The sequence below is a fragment of the Lithobates pipiens genome, unplaced genomic scaffold, assembly GCF_037356315.1.
Source record: "Lithobates pipiens isolate NorthernLeopardFrog02 unplaced genomic scaffold, aLitPip1_a1.2 Scaffold_3, whole genome shotgun sequence".
In the NCBI taxonomy this organism is placed as follows: Eukaryota; Metazoa; Chordata; class Amphibia; order Anura; family Ranidae; genus Lithobates; species Lithobates pipiens.
The window spans coordinates 282003722-282022980 of NW_027507790.1; the positions used below are offsets into that span (position 1 = coordinate 282003722).

At 48.6% G+C, this 19259-nt stretch overlaps 1 long non-coding RNA gene across 1 annotated transcript; it reads right to left on the reverse strand.

Moving 5' to 3' along the window:
• Positions 1-157: 157 nt before the first annotated feature.
• On the reverse strand, positions 158-17980 carry LOC143941175 (uncharacterized). The gene is made up of 4 exons (XR_013263995.1): positions 17087-17980; positions 12221-12441; positions 3384-3526; positions 158-876 (listed from the first exon to the last, which is right to left on the reverse strand). It is a non-coding gene; the product is annotated as an uncharacterized LOC143941175 (long non-coding RNA).
• Positions 17981-19259: the final 1279 nt, after the last annotated feature.

Genomic DNA, 19259 nt, shown 5'->3' on the forward strand with positions numbered 1-19259 from the left:
ACATACATTGAATCCGGCCCTTAAGTGGAAAAAGGTTGCCAATCCCCGCACTAGATGGTAGAGCTGTATTACTGTGACCGTCCACTAGGTGTCACCCCTGGCCTGTATCGTGAGCTCTGACTTGTGGAATTACAGCGGACTGAAGACCACGAGAACGGAGAATGAAGTTTAGTTTTAATGAGTTTGTAAGAAAATAGACTTTAATACAAGATTCTGAAAAGGTTCTACAGGGTACAGGATTGATGAAGGACAGTTCATAGACTATAAAACTTTCTGTGTACATAGGAGGTGAGGCGAGGCCTCTTCTGATGGAGGACACAGTCCTAGATGGTCATTGTCTTTGTTTCCGATGCATTCAGATGTTGCGGTCCCTGATGATGTCATACTTTTCTCAGATGATGTCATGCTTTCCTCATTGTGTGTGTCGGCGCCCCCTGATGAAGTCATGGTCACATCCTGGGATGTAGTGGGTTCAGGTGAAGTCTCTGCCGGCAGAGCCGGGGCTGCCGATGATGTGATTTTGGGGTACCCTCCACTCTGTTCCATGGCTCTCTGTAGATTTTCCCACCCCCCCTCTTCCCCTTGGAGGGCCCTTTCATATAGTCTGGCGTGGGCCCTCAGTTCTCGGATGGAGCGTTGCGTCTCCAGAGTCCGTCGCAGTAACGCCAGAGAGCGCAGAGAGACTTCCAGGAGGGAAGGGGCTGGTCTGTTTTCGGGGGGCGTGGCACTACGGGGCACTAGAGAGTGTGTGGGGCTAGGGGGAGGGGCTAGGCGTGGAGCTATCCTGGGATAGGATCGAAGAATGGGAAGATAGGATGAAGGGGAGGGGCGCTTCCGATGGCGACGTACGTGAGGCTGGAGGAGGAGGAGCTGAGGCTGCAAGAAAAAAAAATGGACATGTAAATGAGAACACATGGAGATCCACCCACTGAATACAATGTATATACTGTGCAACCCTCCCCCTCTATATACACCCCTGACTGTATACAGTGTATATTCACCCTCCTCCCCCCCCCTATATACACCGACTTGATCACAACTTAGTTCAGAGAACTCGGGTGAATGGTGATTCACCTAGGAGAAATTATACCATAGAGTAGGGGTATACAATTGACGGACCTCCAGCTGTTGCAGAACTACACTTCCCATGAGGCATAGCAAGACTCTGACAGCCACAAGCCTGACACCCAGAGGCAGAGGCATGATGGGACTTGTAGTTTGGCAACAGCTGGAGGTTTCTAATTGCATATCCCTGTTGTAGAGGCACCCATGGATTGTCCTCTCCTTCATCCACCAGAAATGACACCATAGAGGCTCCGATAGATGGTCCTCTCCCTCACCCAGGCGAAATGACACCATAGAGCAGGGGTCTCAAACTGGTGGCCCTCCAGCTGTTGCAAAACTACAAGTCCCATGAGGCTTTGCAAGGCTGAAAGTTTTAAGCATGACTCCCACACTCAGAGGCATGATGGGACTTGTAGTTTTGCAACAGCTGGAGGGCCGCCAGTTTGAGACCCCTGCCATAGAGGCTCCCATGGATGGTCCTCTCCCTCACCCAGGAGAAATTACACCATAGAGGTTCTCATGGATGGTCCTCTCCCTCACCCAGGATAAATAACACCATAGAGGCTCCCATGGATGGTCCTCTCCCTCACCCAGGAGAAATTACACCATAGAGGCTCCCATGGATGGTCCTCTCCCTCACCCAGGATAAATAACACCATAGAGGCTCCCATGGATGGTCCTCTCCCTCATCCAGGAGAAATGACACCATGGCGGCTCCTATGGATGGTCCTCTCCCTCATCCAGGAGAAATGACACCATGGCGGCTCCTATGGATGGTCCTCTCCCTCATCCAGGAGAAATTACACCATAGAGCAGGAGTCTCAAACTGGCGGCCCTCCAGCTGTTGCAAAACTACAAGTTCCATGAGGAATTGCAAGGCTGAGAGTTAAGAGCATGACTCCCAAAAGCAGAGGCATGATGGGACTTGTAGTTTCGCAACAGCTGGAGGACCACCAGTTTGAGACCCTTGCCATAGAGGCTACTACGAATGGTCATCAGCCAGAAGTTACACCATAGAGGCTCCCATAGATGGTCCTCACCCAGGAGACATGACACCAAAGAGGTTCCCATGAATTGTCCTCTCCCACACCCAGGTGAAATTGCATTATAGAGGCTCCCATGGATGGTCCTCTCCCTCACCCAGGAGAAATAACACCATAGAGGTTCTCATGGATGCCCCCTCCCCAGAAAAATGGGGGGTTGCCTACTCTGTGTCCCCAGGAATCCTCCCAGTAAAACAGGGTCACCTACTCTGTGTCCCCAGAAATCTTCCCAGAGGAATGGGGTCACCTACTGTGTCCCCAGGAATCCACCCAGAAGAACAGGGGATTGTCTACTCTGTCCCCAGGAATCCTCCCAGAAGAATTGGATCACCTACTCTGTGTCCACAGGATTTCTCCCAGAAGAATGAGGTCACCTATTCTGTGTCCCAGGAATCCACCCAGAATAATGGGAGGTTGCCTACTCTGTGTCCCCAGGAATCCACCCAGAAGAATGGGATCACCTACTCTGTGTCCCCAGGATTTCTCCCAGAAGAATGGGATCACCTACTCTGTGTCCCCAGAATTTCTCCAAGAAGAATGGGATCACCTACTCTGTGTCCCCAGGATTTCTCCCAGAAGAATGGGGGTCACCTACTCTGTCCCCAGGATTTCTCCAAGAAGAATGGGATCACCTACTCTGTGTCCCCAGGATTTCTCCCAGAAGAATGGGGTCACCTACTCTGTGTCCCCAGGATTTCTCCCAGAAGAATGGGGTCACCTACTCTGTGTCCCCAGGATTTCTCCCAGAAGAATGGGATCACCTACTCTGTGTCCCAGGAATCCACCCAGAAGAAAGAGAGATTGCCTACTCTATGTCCCAGGGAATCCACCAAGAATAATGGGGCACTGCCTACTCTATGTCCCCGGGAATCCACCAAGAATAATGGGGCACTGCCTACTCTATGTCCCCGGGAATCCACCAAGAATAATGGGGCACTGCCTACTCTATGTCCCCAGGAATCCACCAAGAATAATGGGGCACTGCCTACTCTGTGTCCCCAGTAATTCTTCCAGAAGAATGGGATCACCTACTCTGTGTACACTGGAATCCACCCAGAAGAATGGGATCACGTACTGGGTCCCCAGGAATCCACCTAGAAATTTCTGGATGGATTCCTGGGGACACAGTAGGTGATCCCATTCTTCTGGGTGGATTCCAACTCTTCCGGGGGGATGGCAAACAAAGATCTGAAGGGTATTCCTTACTCAAGCTTTTGAAGTACTTTTCTAGGGATGTTCCTGGACACCTCCCCCCCTTCTCTTCTGGCGGCTCACCTGTTTCAGTACGACATTCTGCAGTATATAGATAGGAGTATACGCCGTCTGTATGGTGGTTGTCACCTGCGGGCCGGATCCTGGTTCAATGATGCTTGTTGATGCATTTGTTTCCTCTGAGCTGAGGCTCTCTGAGCTGCTGTCTGTGAAGGAACCACAAAGAACATCCATCAGACATGGATTCCAGAGCGAGAAAGAGAAAAGGGCAAGGAAAGGGAAGACTGGAACACAAGTCCATTGAGCATGATGGGGGAAGGCAAAGACTACTCTTCAGATGGCCCAGTTGTGGGGAAGGGTCACTAAAGTCACCTGCCCGGCAAGTCTCAGAGGAAACCAAACCCTTCACTGGGTGGAAGCTGAAAAAATCATTGGAAAGAAAATGCAGGGTAATAGGGAGGAGAAGGGATGGTGGTACTGTAGATGTTACCGTTGGAGGGTAATAAGGAGGAGAAGGGTTGGTGGTACTGTAGACGTTACTGTTGGAGGGTAATAGGGAGGAGAAGGGATGGTGGTACTGTAGATGTTACTGTTGGAGGGTAATAGGGAGGAGAAGGGATGGTGGTACTGTAGACGTTACTGTTGGAGGGTAATAGGGAGGAGAAGGGATGGTGGTACTGTAGACGTTACTGTTGGAGGGTAATAGGGAGGAGAAGGGATGGTGGTACTGTAGATGTTACTGTTGGAGGGTAATAGGGAGGAGAAGGGATGGTGGTACTGTAGATGTTACTGTTGGAGGGTAATAGGAAGGAGAAGGGATGGTGGTACTGTAGATGTTACTGTTGGAGGGTAATAGGGAGGAGAAGGGATGGTGGTACTGTAGATGTTACTGTTGGAGGGTAATAGGGAGGAGAAGGGATGGTGGTACTGTAGATGTTACTGTTGGAGGGTAATAGGGAGGAGAAGGGTTGGTGGTACTGTAGATGTTACCGTTGGAGGGTAATAGGAAGGAGAAGGGTTGGTGGTACTGTAGATGTTACTGTTGGAGGGTAATAAGGAGGAGAAGGGATGGTGGTACTGTAGATGTTACTGTTGGAGGGTAATAGGGAGGAGAAGGGATGGTGGTACTGTAGATGTTACTGTTGGAGGGTAATAGGGAGGAGAAGGGTTGGTGGTACTGTAGATGTTACTGTTGGAGGGTAATAAGGAGGAGAAGGGATGGTGGTACTGTAGATGTTACTGTTGGAGGGTAATAGGGAGGAGAAGGGATGGTGGTACTGTAGATGTTACTGTTGGAGGGTAATAGGGAGGAGAACGGTTGGTGGTACTGTAGATGTTACTGTTGGAGGGTAATAGGGAGGAGAAGGGATGGTGGTTCTGTAGACGTTACTGTTGGAGGGTAATAGGGAGGAGAAGAGATGGTGGTACTGTAGATGTTACCGTTGGAGGGTAATAGGGAGGAGAAGGGTTGGTGGTGCTGTAGATGTTACTGTTGGAGGGTAATAGGGAGGAGAAGGGTTGGTGGTACTGTAGATGTTACTGTTGGAGGGTAATAGGAAGGAGAAGGGATGGGGGTACTGTAGATGTTACTGTTGGAGGGCAATAGGGAGGAGAAGAGATGGTGGTACTGTAGATATTACCGTTGGAGGGTAATAGGGAGGAGAAGGGATGGTGGTACTGTAGATGTTACTGTTGGAGGGTAATAGGGAGGAGAAGGGTTGGTGGTACTGTAGATGTTACTGTTGGAGGGTAATAGGGAGGAGAAGGGATGGTGGTTCTGTAGACGTTACTGTTGGAGGGTAATAGGGAGGAGAAGGGATGGTGGTGCTGTAGATGTTACTGTTGGAGGGTAATAGGGAGGAGAAGGGATGGTGGTACTGTAGATGTTACCGTTGGAGGGTAATAGGGAGGAGAAGGGTTGGTGGTGCTGTAGATGTTACTGTTGGAGGGTAATAGGGAGGAGAAGGGTTGGTGGTACTGTAGATGTTACTGTTGGAGGGTAATAGGGAGGAGAAGGGATGGTGGTTCTGTAGACGTTACTGTTGGAGGGTAATAGGGAGGAGAAGAGATGGTGGTACTGTAGATGTTACCGTTGGAGGGTAATAGGGAGGAGAAGGGTTGGTGGTGCTGTAGATGTTACTGTTGGAGGGTAATAGGGAGGAGAAGGGATGGTGGTACTGTAGATGTTACTGTTGGAGGGTAATAGGGAGGAGAAGGGTTGGTGGTACTGTAGATGTTACTGTTGGAGGGTAATAGGGAGGAGAAGAGATGGTGGTACTGTAGATGTTACCGTTGGAGGGTAATAGGGAGGAGAAGGGTTGGTGGTGCTGTAGATGTTACTGTTGGAGGGTAATAGGGAGGAGAAGGGTTGGTGGTACTGTAGATGTTACTGTTGGAGGGTAATAGGAAGGAGAAGGGATGGGGGTACTGTAGATGTTACTGTTGGAGGGCAATAGGGAGGAGAAGAGATGGTGGTACTGTAGATGTTACCGTTGGAGGGTAATAGGGAGGAGAAGGGTTGGTGGTGCTGTAGACGTTACCGTTGGAGGGTAATAGGAAGGAGAAGGGATGGTGGTACTGTAGATGTTACTGTTGGAGGGTAATAGGGAGGAGAAGGGTTGGTGGTGCTGTAGATGTTACTGTTGGAGGGTAATAGGGAGGAGAAGGGATGGTGGTACTGTAGATGTTACTGTTGGAGGGTAATAGGGAGGAGAAGGGATGGTGGTACTGTAGATGTTACCGTTGGAGGGTAATAGGGAGGAGAAGGGATGGTGGTGCTGTAGATGTTACTGTTGGAGGGTAATAGGGAGGAGAAGGGATGGTGGTACTGTAGATGTTACTGTTGGAGGGTAATAGGGAGGAGAAGAGATGGTGGTACTGTAGAGGTTACCGTTGGAGGGTAATAGGGAGGAGAAGGGTTGGTGGTACTGTAGATGTTACTGTTGGAGGGTAATAGGGAGGAGAAGGGATGGTGGTTCTGTAGACGTTACTGTTGGAGGGTAATAGGGAGGAGAAGAGATGGTGGTACTGTAGATGTTACCGTTGGAGGGTAATAGGGAGGAGAAGGGTTGGTGGTGCTGTAGATGTTACTGTTGGAGGGTAATAGGGAGGAGAAGGGATGGTGGTACTGTAGATGTTACTGTTGGAGGGTAATAGGGAGGAGAAGGGTTGGTGGTACTGTAGATGTTACTGTTGGAGGGTAATAGGGAGGAGAAGAGATGGTGGTACTGTAGATGTTACCGTTGGAGGGTAATAGGGAGGAGAAGGGTTGGTGGTGCTGTAGATGTTACTGTTGGAGGGTAATAGGGAGGAGAAGGGTTGGTGGTACTGTAGATGTTACTGTTGGAGGGTAATAGGAAGGAGAAGGGATGGGGGTACTGTAGATGTTACTGTTGGAGGGCAATAGGGAGGAGAAGAGATGGTGGTACTGTAGATGTTACCGTTGGAGGGTAATAGGGAGGAGAAGGGTTGGTGGTGCTGTAGACGTTACCGTTGGAGGGTAATAGGAAGGAGAAGGGATGGTGGTACTGTAGATGTTACTGTTGGAGGGTAATAGGGAGGAGAAGGGTTGGTGGTGCTGTAGATGTTACTGTTGGAGGGTAATAGGGAGGAGAAGGGATGGTGGTACTGTAGATGTTACTGTTGGAGGGTAATAGGGAGGAGAAGGGATGGTGGTACTGTAGATGTTACCGTTGGAGGGTAATAGGGAGGAGAAGGGATGGTGGTGCTGTAGATGTTACTGTTGGAGGGTAATAGGGAGGAGAAGGGATGGTGGTACTGTAGATGTTACTGTTGGAGGGTAATAGGGAGAGGAGAAGAGATGGTGGTACTGTAGAGGTTACCGTTGGAGGGTAATAGAGAGGAGAAGGGATGGTGGTGCTGTAGATGTTACTGTTGGAGGGTAATAGGGAGGAGAAGGGATGGTGGTACTGTAGATGTTACTGTTGGAGGGTAATAGGAAGGAGAAGGGTTGGTGGTACTGTAGATGTTACTGTTGGAGGGTAATAGGAGGAGAAGGGATGGTGGTACTGTAGATGTTACTGTTGGAGGGTAATAGGGAGGAGAAGGGTTGGTGGTACTGTAGATGTTACTGTTGGAGGGTAATAGGGAGGAGAAGGGATGGTGGTTCTGTAGACGTTACTGTTGGAGGGTAATAGGGAGGAGAAGAGATGGTGGTACTGTAGATGTTACTGTTGGAGGGTAATAGGGAGGAGAAGGGATGGTGGTACTGTAGATGTTACTGTTGGAGGGTAATAGGGAGGAGAAGGGATGGTGGTACTGTAGATGTTACTGTTGGAGGGTAATAGGGAGGAGAAGGGATGGTGGTACTGTAGATGTTACTGTTGGAGGGTAATAGGGAGGAGAAGGGTTGGTGGTGCTGTAGATGTTACTGTTGGAGGGTAATAGGGAGGAGAAGGGATGGTGGTACTGTAGATGTTACTGTTGGAGGGTAATAGGGAGGAGAAGGGTTGGTGGTACTGTAGATGTTACTGTTGGAGGGTAATAGGGAGGAGAAGGGATGGTGGTACTGTAGATGTTACTGTTGGAGGGTAATAGGGAGGAGAAGGGTTGGTGGTACTGTAGATGTTACTGTTGGAGGGTAATAGGGAGGAGAAGGGATGGTGGTTCTGTAGACGTTACTGTTGGAGGGTAATAGGGAGGAGAAGGGTTGGTGGTGCTGTAGACGTTACCGTTGGAGGGTAATAGGGAGGAGAAGGGATGGTGGTACTGTAGATGTTACTGTTGGAGGGTAATAGGGAGGAGAAGGGATGGTGGTACTGTAGATGTTACTGTTGGAGGGTAATAGGGAGGAGAAGGGATGGTGGTACTGTAGATGTTACTGTTGGAGGGTAATAGGGAGGAGAAGGGTTGGTGGTACTGTAGATGTTACTGTTGGAGGGTAATAGGGAGGAGAAGGATGGTGGTTCTGTAGACGTTACTGTTGGAGGGTAATAGGGAGGAGAAGGGATGGTGGTACTGTAGATGTTACTGTTGGAGGGTAATAGGGAGGAGAAGGGATGGTGGTACTGTAGATGTTACTGTTGGAGGGTAATAGGAAGGAGAAGGGTTGGTGGTACTGTAGATGTTACTGTTGGAGGGTAATAGGGAGGAGAAGGGATGGTGGTACTGTAGATGTTACTGTTGGAGGGTAATAGGGAGGAGAAGGGTTGGTGGTACTGTAGATGTTACTGTTGGAGGGTAATAGGAAGGAGAAGGAATGTGGTACTGTAGATGTTACTGTTGGAGGGTAATAGGGAGGAGAAGGGATGGTGGTTCTGTAGACGTTACTGTTGGAGGGTAATAGGGAGGAGAAGGAATGGTGGTACTGTAGACTGTTACTGTTGGAGGGTAATAGGGAGGAGAAGGGATGGTGGTTCTGTAGACGTTACTGTTGGAGGGTAATAGGGAGGAGAAGAGATGGTGGTACTGTAGATGTTACCGTTGGAGGGTAATAGGGAGGAGAAGGGTTGGTGGTGCTGTAGATGTTACTGTTGGAGGGTAATAGGGAGGAGAAGGGTTGGTGGTACTGTAGATGTTACTGTTGGAGGGTAATAGGAAGGAGAAGGGATGGTGGTGCTGTAGATGTTACTGTTGGAGGGCAATAGGGAGGAGAAGAGATGGTGGTACTGTAGATATTACCGTTGGAGGGTAATAGGGAGGAGAAGGGTTGGTGGTACTGTAGATGTTACTGTTGGAGGGTAATAGGGAGGAGAAGGGTTGGTGGTACTGTAGATGTTACCGTTGGAGGGTAATAGGGAGGAGAAGGGTTGGTGGTGCTGTAGACGTTACCGTTGGAGGGTAATAGGGAGGAGAAGGGATGGTGGTACTGTAGATGTTACTGTTGGAGGGTAATAGGGAGGAGAAGGGTTGGTGGTACTGTAGATGTTACCGTTGGAGGGTAATAGGGAGGAGAAGGGATGGTGGTACTGTAGGGTTACCGTTGGAGGGTAATAGAGAGGAGAAGGGATGGTGGTGCTGTAGATGTTACTGTTGGAGGGTAATAGGGAGGAGAAGGGATGGTGGTGCTGTAGATGTTACCGTTGGAGGGTAATAGGGAGGAGAAGGGATGGTGGTTCTGTAGACGTTACTGTTGGAGGGTAATAGGGAGGAGAAGGGATGGTGGTGCTGTAGATGTTACTGTTTTGAGGGTAATAGGGAGGAGAAGGGATGGTGGTACTGTAGATGTTACTGTTGGAGGGTAATAGGGAGGAGAAGGGATGGTGGTACTGTAGATGTTACTGTTGGAGGGTAATAGGGAGGAGAAGGGTTGGTGGTGCTGTAGATGTTACTGTTTTGAGGGTAAATAGGGAAGAGAAGGGATGGTGGTACTGTAGATGTTACTGTTGGAGGGTAATAGGGAGGAGAAGGGATGGTGGTACTGTAGATGTTACTGTTGGAGGGTAATAGGGAGGAGAAGGGTTGGTGGTGCTGTAGATGTTACCGTTGGAGGGTAATAGGAAGGAGAAGGGATGGTGGTACTGTAGATGTTACTGTTGGAGGGTAATAGGGAGGAGAAGGGATGGTGGTACTGTAGATGTTACTGTTGGAGGGTAATAGGGAGGAGAAGGGTTGGTGGTACTGTAGATGTTACCGTTGGAGGGTAATAGGAAGGAGAAGGGATGGTGGTGCTGTAGATGTTACTGTTTTGAGGGTAATAGGGAAGAGAAGGGATGGTGGTACTGTAGATGTTACTGTTGGAGGGTAATAGGGAGGAGAAGGGATGGTGGTACTGTAGATGTTACTGTTGGAGGGTAATAGGGAGGAGAAGGGATGGTGGTACTGTAGATGTTACTGTTGGAGGGTAATAGGGAGGAGAAGGGATGGTGGTGCTGTAGATGTTACCGTTGGAGGGTAATAGGGAGGAGAAGGGATGGTGGTACTGTAGATGTTACCGTTGGAGGGTAATAGGGAGGAGAAGGGATGGTGGTGCTGTAGATGTTACTGTTGGAGGGTAATAGGGAGGAGAAGGGTTGGTGGTGCTGTAGATGTTACTGTTGGAGGGTAATAGGGAGGAGAAGGGATGGTGGTACTGTAGATGTTACTGTTGGAGGGTAATAGGAAGGAGAAGGGTTGGTGGTACTGTAGACATTACTGTTGGAGGGTAATAAGGAGGAGAAGGGATGGTGGAACTGTAGACGTTACTGTTGAAGGGTAATAGGGAGGAGAAGGGATGGTGGTACTGTAGATGTTACTGTTGGAGGGTAATAGGGAGGAGAAGGGATGGTGGTACTGTAGATGTTACTGTTGGAGGGTAATAGGGAGGAGAAGGGATGGTGGTACTGTAGATATTACTGTTGGAGGGTAATAGGGAGGAGAAGGGATGGTGGTACTGTAGATGTTACCGTTGGAGGGTAATAAGGAGGAGAAGGGATGGTGGTACTGTAGATGTTACTGTTGGAGGGTAATAGGGAGGAGAAGGGATGGTGGTACTGTAGATGTTACTGTTGGAGGGTAATAAGGAGGAGAAGGGATGGTGGTACTGTAGATGTTACCGTTGGAGGGTAATAAGGAGGAGAAGGGATGGTGGTGCTGTAGATGTTACTGTTGGAGGGTAATAGGGAGGAGAAGGGTTGGTGGTACTGTAGATGTTACTGTTGGAGGGTAATAGGAAGGAGAAGGGATGGTGGTACTGTAGATGTTACTGTTGGAGGGTAATAGGGAGGAGAAGGGTTGGTGGTACTGTAGATGTTACTGTTGGAGGGTAATAGGGAGGAGAAGGGATGGTGGTACTGTAGATGTTACTGTTGGAGGGTAATAGAGAGGAGAAGGGATGGTGGTACTGTAGATGTTACTGTTGGAGGGTAATAGGGAGGAGAAGGGATGGTGGTACTGTAGATGTTACTGTTGGAGGGTAATAGGGAGGAGAAGGGTTGGTGGTGCTGTAGATGTTACTGTTGGAGGGTAATAGGGAGGAGAAGGGATGGTGGTACTGTTAGATGTTACTGTTGGAGGGTAATAGAGAGGAGAAGGGATGGTGGTACTGTAGATGTTACTGTTGGAGGGTAATAGGGAGGAGAAGGGATGGTGGTACTGTAGATGTTACTGTTGGAGGGTAATAGGGAGGAGAAGGGATGGTGGTACTGTAGATGTTACTGTTGGAGGGTAATAGGAAGGAGAAGGGTTGGTGGTACTGTAGATGTTACCGTTGGAGGGTAATAGGAAGGAGAAGGGTTGGTGGTACTGTAGATGTTACCGTTGGAGGGTAATAGGAAGGAGAAGGGTTGGTGGTACTGTAGATGTTACTGTTGGAGGGTAATAGGAAGGAGAAGGGATGGTGGTACTGTAGATGTTACTGTTGGAGGGTAATAGAGAGGAGAAGGGATGGTGGTACTGTAGATGTTACTGTTGGAGGGTAATAAGGAGGAGAAGGGATGGTGGTAATGTAGACGTTACTGTTGGAGGGTAATAGGAAGGAGAAGGGTTGGTGGTACTGTAGATGTTACTGTTGGAGGGTAATAGGAAGGAGAAGGGTTGGTGGTACTGTAGATGTTACCGTTGGAGGGTAATAGGAAGGAGAAGGGATGGTGGTGCTGTAGATGTTACTGTTGGAGGGTAATAAGGAGGAGAAGGGATGGTGGTAATGTAGACGTTACTGTTGGAGGGTAATAGGAAGGAGAAGGGTTGGTGGTACTGTAGATGTTACTGTTGGAGGTAATAGGGAGGAGAAGGGATGGTGGTGCTGTAGATGTTACTGTTGGAGGGTAATAGGAAGGAGAAGGGTTGGTGGTACTGTAGATGTTACTGTTGGAGGGTAATAAGGAGGAGAAGGGATGGTGGTGCTGTAGACGTTACTGTTGGAGGGTAATAGGGAGGAGAAGGAAATTATGTTGATGTTTTTCATAAATATGTTCTACAAGTGGAAAGAGAAGAGTGATTTAGGTGAAGAAGCGGCCATCTACCTGAGTATCCAGAATCCTTTTCGCTTTCACTTTGCACTTTAGACTTGACGTCAGGCTTCTTCCCCCGCCTCGCTGTCCTCGTGTTTTTCTTCTTCGGGGTTCGGGGGTCTGGTCTCAGTTGGTGGGGATTTCATGGCTGTTTTCTTGAGAGAACAAGTGAAAGCAGACACATCTATCCAGACTCTTCACCCAAGAGTTGTAATGACGAGTTCTGAGGAAGTCTGTATGTGGGACAGAAACAAACAGCAGTTGTGATAACTATTGTATAATAATGTCCAATGGCAGTTGGACCATTTCTAGGCCATTCAGCAGACCCGGCCGCCTGTATCTGGCTGTGTGGGCGCAGGTCATTGAAAGATTGAAGGTGGTAATTACTGAGACTCTACTTATTATAAATGACCAGTGAAGGTCGGGTATATTCCTGGGGTGTCCAGACCACACTTTGCTCGTGTTATCGGTTTGCTCTTTTATGTCAGTAGGTCTGTGTGTGTTGGGGGCAAGATGGGCAGTTGGCGCACACAATCAATGTGACTTGTCTGCCATTTACTTTAGAAGCACCGCATCTACATTTAAAGCGGAGAGGAGCTTCGTAGTAAGGATGGGTTGTGAAGATAAACATAGAAAGAGGAGTACAATTCCCGACAGCTGAGGGTCATCGTCATAAGGACGCACTGCACAGCAGAACGATGGTAAGTAGCCATTGTGGTAGTAACTGGTTGAGGGTCAAGGTGGGTGGTCACTAAGCTTCTAGACATGTGTGATTAGTTTCATACGAATCGAAAAATTTCGTACGAATTTCCATAAATTCGTACATTCGGGAGGATCCGAAATAAGAATTGCTATGCTTCCGAATCCTGTATGAAAAACTAAATTTCTTTTTACGAATTTTGGATCCAAATTCCTAACGAACATTCGTAATTGTTACGAAAAGTTAACGAACCTAAATGTTAAAAACCCCAGCAAGTCGGCACAACACAGGGATGGTGGGAGCCCCTCATACTGATAAATACACCGTAACGAACATTCGTAATTGTTACGAAAAGTTAACGAATCTAACGGAAATTCATATTTCGTACAAAATTTCGGACACAAATTACGAAATACGAATTATTTCTAATACGAAACGAAACTAATTTATTGACGGCGCACATGTCTGGTGAAGCTTCTACAGCAGTGGAATTTAGAAGCGTAATGCCTTCATCCAGATGGGGCAAATATAATTTGGCAAGGTCCAGATCAGATGGTCAGTGATGATGGGCAGCATTTTTGACTAGTGTGTGTGATAACACAACAAGGAGCAGAGCGGTCTGGACAGCAACCCCAAAAAATAAGATCAAATAGGTGGAACATGACAATAAATGATTACAGAGCAGAATATATAAAACCAATAATAAAGCACAGTCATACATCACAGGAGAGCGGCAGTCAGGTGTTTTATCAGTCAGAGGAGTGATGGACAATGAGGTCCAGCTTCACTTAGAACATAGATAGAGATACTCACATCCAGGACCTGGCTGTAGACATCTGTGGATGATGGAACATTGAGCACCCCTAGCCTATAGGGCACGTGGAAGTACTATATGTATGAATATATATAGAGAGAGAGATTGAGGTCTATATTACCACTAATGCAATGATTCTCAACCAGGGTTCGGTGGAGCCCTAGGGTTCCTCCAGAGGTTGCTAGGGGTTCCTCCAGAGGTTGTAGGGGTTCCTTCAGCATTGGGCAATTTCTGCCTCTCAGATAAGTTCCCACTCACACCATTCATCTTTTTAGCTCTCTGTAAGGAGGTAATTCTTCCCACTGACCACAAGTGTAAGGACCATTCTTCCCAATGACCACAAGTGTAAGGACCATTCTTCCCAATGACCACAAGTGTGAGGACCATTCTTCCCAATGACCACAAGTGTAAGGACCATTCTTCCCAATGACCACAAGTGTAAGGACCATTCTTCCCACTGACCACAAGTGTAAGGACCATTCTTCCCAATGACCACAAGTGTAAGGACCATTCTTCCCAATGACCACAAGTGTAAGGACCATTCTTCCCACTGACCACAAGTGTAAGGACCATTCTTCCCACTGACCACAAGTGTAAGGACCATTCTTCCCACTGACCACAAGTGTAAGGACCATTCTTCCCAATGACTACAAGTGTAAGGGACTATTCTTCCCAATGACCACAAGTGTAAGGACCATTCTTCCCAATGACCACAAGTGTAAGGACCATTCTTCCCAATGACCACAAGTGTAAGGACCATTCTTCCCAATGACCACAAGTGTAAGGACCATTCTTCCCACTGACCACAAGTGTAAGGACCATTCTTCCCACTGACCACAAGTGTAAGGACCATTCTTCCCAATGACTACAAGTGTAAGGACTATTCTTCCCAATGACCACAAGTGTAAGGACCATTCTTCCCCAATGACCACAAGTGTAAGGACCATTCTTCCCAATGACAACAAGTGTAAGGACCATTCTTCCCACTGACCACAAGTGTAAGGACCATTCTTCCCAATGACCACAAGTGTAAGGACCATTCTTCCCAATGACCACAAGTGTAAGGACCATTCTTCCCAAATGACCACAAGTGTAAGGACCATTCTTCCCACTGACCACAAGTGTAAGGACCATTCTTCCCAATGACTACAAGTGTAAGGACTATTCTTCCCAATGACCACAAGTGTGAGGACCATTCTTCCCAATCACCACAAGTGTAAGGACCGTTCTTCCCAATGACCACAAGTGTAAGGGACCATTCTTCCCAATGACCACAAGTGTAAGGACCATTCTTCCCACTGACCATCACACTAATGTATCATGAGTTGTAGATTTCTAATTTTTATCAGGGGTTCCCCTCGAGAACGGAGAACTATTTCAAGGGTTCCTCTGTGTTGAAAAGGTTGGGAAAGGCTGATCTAACAACGGGTGTTCCAGGCATCGAAGTTACAAGATAAGGGCATACACTATATGGCCACGGGCATGGGAGCACTCCTCTAAAAGACTGAGTTTAGGTGTCTCTAGTGAAGGGTCCTGGTAATACTCCATCATACAAAGACAATGGAGACAATTGTTCTCTTCCAACCTTGTGATAACAGTTTGGGGAAGACTCTTTTCTGTTCCAATATGACTGTCTCCCCCCCCCCCCCCCCGTGTACAAAGCCAGCCCCATAAGAACATGGTGTGACCAGTTGGTGTGGAGAAACTGAAGTGTCCTGACCTCAAGCCTACTGTGGTCAGTACCCGACCTCTCAAATCGGCACAAATTCCCACAGACAGCCTCCTAAATTTTGTGGAAAGTTTCCCAGAAGAGTGGAGGATGTTGTAGATGCAAAGTGGGACAGCTCCATAAAGACATGTTCTGAACAGTTTGCTGGGGAGGAACCTGAGTGTCCTGCTCAGCGCCCTGACCTCATCCTTATCAACCACCTATGGGATAAATTGCAATACCAGTTGAGAGCCAGGTGTTCTCATCCAACATCTGCACCTGACCTCACAAGTAATTACACTTATTCATAGAGGTAGCTCTACAACTAAGCCCAATCCAGGTGAACCAAATCCATGAAGACATGGTTTGATGAGCTAGGTGTGGAAGAACTCATGTCCAGCACAGAGCCTTGACCTCAACCCTATTGACCACCTTTGGAATGAATTGGAATACCAGTTGGGAGCCAGGTTCTCCCACCCAACATCAGCACCTGACTTCACAAATGGAAAGAAAAATCCCCAAAAACACTCTCCCAAAATCTTCTGGAAAGTCTTCCCAGAAGAGTAGAGGATGTTGTAGCCACAGTGGTGGGAACTCCATAATAATGGCCATGGATGGAGAAAAGAGGGGGCATCTCCATGGCCATGGATGGAGGAAGGGGGGGGGGCATCTCCATGGCCATGGATGGAGGAAGGGGGGGCATCTCCATGGCCATGGATAGAGAAGAGGGGGCATCTCCATGGCCATGGATGGAGGAAGGGGGGGGGATCTCCATGGCCATGGATGGAGGAAGGGGGGCATCTCCATGGCCATGGATGGAGGAAGGGGGGGGGGATCTCCATGGCCATGGATGGAGGAAGGGGGGATCTCCATGGCCATGGATGGAGGAAGGGGGGCATCTCCATGGCCATGGATGGATCTCCATGGCCATGGATGGAGGAAGGGGGGCATCTCCATGGCCATGGATGGAGGAAGAGGGGGCATCCTCCATGGCCATGGATGGAGGAAGAGGGGGCATCTCCATGGCCATGGATGGAGGAAGGGGGGCATCTCCATGGCCATGGATAGAGGAAGGGGGCATCTCCATGGCCATGGATAGAGGAAGGGGGGCCTCTCCATGGCCATGGATGGAGGAAGAGGGGGCATCTCCATGGCCATGGATGGAGGAAGAGGGGGCATCTCCATGGCCATGGATGGAGGAAGGGGGCATCTCCATGGCCATGGATAGAGGAAGGGGGGGATCTCCTTGGCCATGGATGGAGGAAGGGGGGCATCTCCATGGCCATGGATGGAGGAAGAGGGGGCATCTCCATGGCCATGGATGGAGGAAGAGGGGGCATCTCCATGGCCATGGATGGAGGAAGGGGGGCATCTCCATGGCCATGGATAGAGGAAGGGGGGGATCTCCATGGCCATGGATGGAGGAAGGGGGAGATCTCCATGGCCATGGTTCTGGAATGGAATGTCCAACAAGCTCCTATAGATGTGATGGTCAGGGATCTACAAAGGTTTGGCCACAGAGATTCACCCTCCCCTGTGTCTCTCAAAGTCCATTAGGACCCAGAGATCTCACCCTCCCGTAGCATGTCATGCTGCCATACAATCTATGGTCGGTCGCTTCTCTCCTCCTGTCATATGTAACATGGTGTGACTCACCTTCTTCCTTCTGCTATGTCTCAGTCTTCGTAGTTCTTAGATGGAAGGGATTTCTCAACTTGCTCTCCCTCCGTCTCTTGTGTGTGAGTGTCGAAGGTCTCTTGTGTGTGAGTGTTGAAGGTCTCTTGTGTGTGAGTGTTGAAGGTCTCTTGTGTGTGAGTGTTGAAGGTCTCTTGTGTGTGAGTATTGAAGGTGGACTCGTCTGGGCACAGTAGTCCCCTCCCATTGGTAGTAGTCTGTGATTGCTCGGGGAAGGTGTGAGTAACACGGTGTACTGTACTCGCTGTGCGCTCCGCCCTGTACAGTGTACACACGTGGAGTGACATTCCTCCCTTCCACATGGAGAACATTGTGTGTGAGTTTATCCAGCTTTTATCTATTATTTGTCATTCTCTTCTGCCAGCCCATAAAAACGCCTGACCTTCGTTGTGCCCCCAGCTGGCTGCGTTGGTGTAGAATACGGTACGGCGTGTTCTTGTGCGCCGTGCGGTTAGGTCGGCAGCTCATTGCACAGCAGCCTTGGAAAGGGAATACAAGGAGCTCATCTACCGCACAACGGGAAGGGTCGGCGTTTTTATGAGACTGTACATTTACAAATTCCATTGGACGCTAAAAATAACCGACGACGTTTTCGCAAATAAGGACCCTCATCGTGGGGTGATAGCTTTGTGAACTCAACCAAAGGTCTCACCAAGATACCCCCGAATACCGCTGGTGACCCCCAGAATTGGAGACCTCTCCGTTCCTGGCCTCTAATCTATAACGTAGGGACAGGAGAATGTATAGGGACGCCATCATTTGGGTACGCGGTCTGGTCGCGGTTGGTCGCGGTTGGCCGCGGTTTGGTGGCGGTTGGTCGTGGTTGGTCGCGGTTGGACGCGGTTGGTTGCGGTTGGCCACGTTGGTCGCGGTTGGCCGCCGGTTGCGGATTTTCAGGGCTCGTCCTATACAGAAGTCTTCTCTTCACCCATAAATGACCCATCAGACATCTGAGATGGTTCATTATTAGAATAGATGGAGCTGTGGACCATCTTTTCTCATGATTTCCGCACCCAGGGAGCTCCAAGCAATCTTCTGATCATATTTGGTACTAGCACCCCACTTCTGCTCTCATTTATGGGTCTCCTTCAGGGCTGCCGACCATCCTCCCCTCCCCCCCCTACACCCTCAGAGCTCTCCGGCTTCCACTCTTCTACCCAAGGGGCTCATCCAATGGTCTGTAGTAAATAGGTGGAGTTATCCTGAAATGTGGGGGCGGCCAATCCCATGTCTTAGTTTTGGATGGAGTTGGAAAGGAACTCCTCTCAGGTTTATCCTGCTCTCCGGGGGCTTCATTATGGAGATTTCTCCTCACTTCCCGTCCAGCTGATAACATATTACCAGACGAGAAGTGAGGGGGAATCTCCAACTGCAACATTGACGGAAGTAACAATTCCTTTCTTGAAGAGGGTAGGAGAAGGTTAGACCCTGTCAGATTTCTATTTCCTTGTCCATGTTTCGGATCCCCCATCACTTCCTGTCTGGTGAAACATTGTCAGCAGGACAGGAAGTGAGAAGAAATCTCCCTAATGAAGCCTCGGATACATAGTATGCATGAAAATTACATACAGACAACTCTATAGTGATCCATCGCGTATCTGTATATTTAGGATGCATAGACACCGCTTACTGACCCCCATATATATGTATATAGGATGTATAGAAACCCTTATACTGACCCCCATATATCTGTATATAGGATATAGAAACCCCTATACCGACCCCCATATATCTGTGTATAGGATGTATAGAAACCCCTATACTGACCCCCATATATCTGTGTATAGGATGTATAGACACCCCTATACTGACCCCCAAATATCTGTGTATAAGATGTATAGAAACCCCTATACTGACCCCCATATATCTGTATATAGGATGTATAGAAACCCCTATACTGACCCCCATATATCTGTGTATAGGATGTATAGACACCCCTATACTGACCCCCAAATATCTGTGTATACGATGTATAGAAACCCCTATACTGACCCCCATATATCTGTATATAGGATGTATAGAAACCCCTATACTGACCCCCATATATCTGTGTATAGGATGTATAGAAACCCCTATACTGACCCCCCATATATCTGTGTATAGGATGTATAGAAACCCCTATACTGACCCCCAT